The sequence below is a fragment of the Penaeus japonicus genome, unplaced genomic scaffold, assembly GCF_977035675.1.
Source record: "Penaeus japonicus unplaced genomic scaffold, GWHDUDI00000001_assembly GWHDUDI00000026, whole genome shotgun sequence".
In the NCBI taxonomy this organism is placed as follows: domain Eukaryota; kingdom Metazoa; phylum Arthropoda; class Malacostraca; order Decapoda; family Penaeidae; genus Penaeus; species Penaeus japonicus.
Window position 1 is genome coordinate 17,336,964 of NW_028234428.1, and position 5,094 is coordinate 17,342,057.

Consider the following 5,094-nt stretch of genomic DNA (forward strand, 5'->3'; position numbering starts at 1 on the left):
CTTGCTCTAAAGTACCGCAGATGAAGGATGTGCAGGCAAGAACAGGAAGAGGAAGGTGACTTAAACCATGCCCAGTGTCTACAATGTGCCCCTGTGCCAGTAGGGATGCTTTTTAATGTTGCACTCACAGTCTCTTCATGTTATTTTCATTGTGAATGGTCATATTTTTCGTATTTGTTCACAAGAGTACAGGAATACAAATAAATGAAGTTGACCTTTGTCCTCCCATAAAACAGCAATACTTCTATCACACCTAGTATAAAGAAAATAATGAGCTGATATGGACTACAATTTTAGTCAACTGTTAGTATTGATAAGAGCCTTGTCATATGATATAATAAATCACAAAAAAATAACAAACATGAAAATGCTTTAGTTTTACAATGAGAGACTGAAAAAGAGTGGGAAAAGTCAAGGTATGTTGCATGAAGCTGCCTTGATCTGAAATAAAACCCATCCTGGAGACTGGCCAAGCAAATCTATCCTGTCTGCAATGGATTAATGTTGTGGTTGTTGCCAGCATCATGGTGATAGTGTTTGACATAGAGTCAAGCACAGATGAGTGTTACACATGCAGTGATATAAAATAGTTGTTGTTAATATCTAATTTGTGATTAATTTTATTTTTACAAGAACATCAGCAGAACTTCAGTGACATTTGTCATGCTGCTTTGCCCAAGAACCAAATGTCATGACAAAAATTAAGTATTGCTCAGATAATTCACAGCATACCAGGCTAATATATTGAAACACTTTATATAATAAAAAAGTGACTTCACATATTAACCCATTGCTGATGGGTGTCATGAGAGACATGATGCAGGTTTTGGCCAGATAGGGGCGCTGTGACCTAAATGAGGTTGGAGGATTTTGTTTACAGTTTCTTTATTGTACTCTGATTATTGAATGAGTGATGGTAACAAGTGCAATCATAATTACTATAATTGCCATAACATTAAGCAAATGGGTTTCACCTAAAATACAAAACCCTATGGCGTTATCTGCAGCGTCACAGTCATGCAATCATTTCAACTTGGTGGGCAGAGCATAGACGCTGTCGGGCGTACAACAGCAAAATTGTCGTACCGCTTGAACAAAAGCAGCCGTCACGCTCACAGAGCGACCCGTGCCTCTGTGGCGTGCCTTTGAAAAAAAATCTTCATTACAGTCATTTGCTTCTTCCTCTAATAAAAAAAAAAAAAAAAAAAAAAACTTTTGAGTTCATAAGATACGACAAATACATTGATTCTAGTTTGCTTTTATTCAAGCATATTGGCATGTGAAATAAATTTGAATCTGTTAACATCACGTTACTTTAAGCATGAGAAAAGTTTGTTTCTTCAAATTGCAGTTGTGCAGATTAGCAGTCAGTTAATAGAACTTATTTGTGCAAATAGAATGCATTCCGTGACACATCAAGCAAAGCAGAATTCACCTAGGTGCTATACTCTATATTTTCATGATATTTTCATTGAGGCAAAAGTTATCCTCGCATATTAAACGTGCATTCAAGAAGTAGTGTTGAAAATGGATATCACACAAAACACATTTTTTGATAAGATTATAGGTTATCACTCTAAATGAACTAAACTCAAGTATTTTATTGTTTTACATGAGTTACCGACTTGATGTACTGCAGTTTTCTCTGAAGAGGCCACTTGCTGCTCATCAAATATAAACTTTGAACATATTACTCTGATTGTGACTATATACTTTAATAGCCTTTAATTACCAGTCTGCACTATTAATCCATTCACGACGGGGGCATTCCAGCCTTGCATGTCACAATGCCGGGGCTCTCGAACGCATAGGCCTAAATCAGTTAAATAACCGACGCCATATCGCGTCCCCAGCGAACAGGCCTAATATGCGCGGTACAGTGTTGTACCACCCGTCACGAGAGGGTTAATAGATATAAAAATACACCCAGTACACTTTTTGCTCTTGTTTAGATATTTTTCATGTCAAACACTTAGTAAATACAGTTTCTTACGAGTTAAAAAAAAGTAATCCAAGCCAAAGGATTCAAACAATTATGTATCACCCATTTATCAAAGCTACATATAGTAGTATTTTTTTTACATATTCATGCATGAATTGAAGTCTTGAAATATGTAATATACTATCCACTATAATCATACTTCATTGTTATATAAAGCTTTGCTGTAAACCACCTTTAAAATACTCTTTAAATGGCTGAATGAGACTACATAAAATAAAAATCAGGGAATATTTGAGGTTTTCACTATTCGGCAATTGTGAGGTTTTGGCAATTATTGCAGATAGCATCACTTTCTCCTAGCACAGCAGGAAAGAGAGCCTTGAATGGCACCCATCCACAGTCTCTAGCAAGCACTACCTTTAGCAGCGATGGCAAGTCGGCACACAGCAAGTTACCGACCTCTTGCTCATGGGATAAAGGATGTACAGGCAAAACAAGAAGAGGAATGTGACTCAAACCATGTCTACAGTGTGCCCCTGTGCCAGTAGGTTGATTTGATTTGATACAGTTTATTTGCAGAACAATTTACATGCCTTGCAAAAAGCCAGGGTAAGATGTCAAGCATCTATCCAAACTGGCTAAGCTTCTATTGCGTAAAGGGCTTAGTCAAGCACAAATCTTACATACCTGAGGGGCTGCATTATACTGGTTAACATATTTACATGTTTTACCTAGTCGGTAAAAAACCTTTTATGTCACTGATCATGTCAAAGACAAGACCAGTGTCTATAATAAGATTAACCGGGGGGACCGGGAATGTTTAGCCTAGAATGCGTTTCCGGGGCGTTCGAATTATTAGGCCTAAATCAATGGAATAGCTGGCACAATACTGTGCCGCCCGGCAACTGGGCTTTTGAATGCGCGGTACACATGCTGTACCACCCGTCCTGTGTGGGTTAATATAATCTACAAGTGATGTTCTTTGTACAGTGCTGTTCGATCGATAGGATGCAGTTTCTGTACAGCAAAGCAAGTAGTGGTTGAGACTATGTGATTTAGCTTTTTTGCACAATTTACAGTGGTGATATGTGACTGGTTTTGCATCCAAAACTGCATCCTGCACATATTGTATAGTATAGTGATAGCCTATGCGTAGCCTGGTTAGTATAACTTTTTGCCTCCGTGACAGACCTTTATAAATTTCATAGGGCTTGTCCATGTATGATGTCCCAGCAATACTTTCATAATGCCAGATAGTGCCTTGTCCATTCTTTTTCATCTTTTCTGTAGCCCATACCTGATCCTCATAATCTCTTAAATGGCTATTAATACGTCTTTTCATCTGAGTAAGAGATAATGGTATAGCATAGTGTGGTTCTTCATAGGAAAGTGCGAATTTGGCTAACTGGTCAACTTTTTCACATGATGGTATTCCTATATGAGACGGTATCCAGTGCAATGACACTTGTATACCCTGCTCTGAGAGTCTGGAAATTTGATGTAGGATGTTTTTAGATACCATGTTTTCTGGGTTAAATGCAGTGAGTCTATAGAGGGCACCCTGACTGTCAGAAAAAACAGCCAGGTGGCGCCCCTGTTCACTACCTTCCTTTATGGCATGGTATATGGCTAATGATTCAGCATCAGTTGTGCTTGCCCAGTCTGAAATCCGCACACTTTCTCTATAAGAAATGTCGGGAATTAAGTCTCCAATCCCAGCTGCTCCATGAGAATCAGTGGAGGCATCACAGTAGATTGCAAGTGGGGGTTCACCATCAAGAGGATGGAGGATATCTTCTATATACTTCAGGTAATGAGACTTCAGTTCTGATGTCAAAATCATGGATTTAGGTCCTGGCAGTTTGTCAATATGGACATATACATGAGTTCTATGCCATGGTGCAGATAGTTTGGTTTCTGAGATATTAAGAGCATCAATGCTCCAGACATTGAAGCTGAGGATGGTCTGGGCAGTTTTGGCTTTCCATTCTAAGTTGGAGTGCATTAGATTGGAATATCGAGGCCGAGCAAACCTGACTCTGTGACTGATCTCATTTGCCAGAGCTTGGGAGATCTGTGGTTTGGGTAGGAGCTGCAAGATTCTAGTACCAAGAACGGTATTAATTTGGGTAACACGACTGTGGATTGTGGGGAGATCTAATTCTTTCCTCATGACCAGAACTTTGGCAGTCATTGGGCAACCGAGTATAATTCTCATAGCCTTGTTCTGCAGAACTTCAAGGGGTTTGAGGGCATTTGGAGGTAACAGACTAAGAACCGGACTCGCATAGTCAATCACGGACCGAACCAAGGTAATATACATCAACCTCAGGACTCTGAGGGAGGCACCAACGTATCTGTTACATATAAATTGTAATGGTCTTAAACGTTCCAAGCAACGTTCTTTGATATCGTGAATAATTTCCTGGGTGAAACGAGAATTGCGTGACATGAGGTGTGGAGCAATCACCAGAACACCAAGATACCTGTAGGAGTAAGTCCTTGCAATAACTTGTCCACCTAAGCTTGGTATATAGGGCAGTTGACGAGGTCTGGATATATGTTTGGTTTTGATAGGGTTGATTATGAGGCCAAGAGAAGCACACTTTTTGCTGAATATCCTGAGTACATATTCCCCCCTATCAAAGACTTGGATGAGGATATCATCCGCATATGATATGATATTACATAGGTCTCCTAACTCATTGTTCAGTTTCCAGATAGAGTATATAAGTATGTTAAATAGTGTAGGGGACAGTACCCCCCCTTGTGGGGTACCTAACTCTAGTTTACCGAAAGCACTAAAGGTACCTTGGTACCATACTTTAACTTTTCTTGTAGATAAATAGTCCTTTATCCATAACAGTAGCTTTCCCTTAACTCCCAATAGAGTTAATTCATGGAGAGTTGCTGTTGGAGAAGCTCTGTCAAAAGCACCTTTAAAGTCTATGAAGTATGAAGACTGTGCTTTGCTTCCATTTAGGTACTGTGCTAAACACATCTGTGTTCCTTTCCCTTTCTGGAAACCAAAGATAGATGGATGAATTTGGTCTTTGGTCTGATAAAGAAGACGAGTGAGAAGGATTCTTTCACAGGTTTTGGAGAGACAGGATGTTAGTGAGATTGGTCGAAATTCGTCTGGGCGTCCTGGT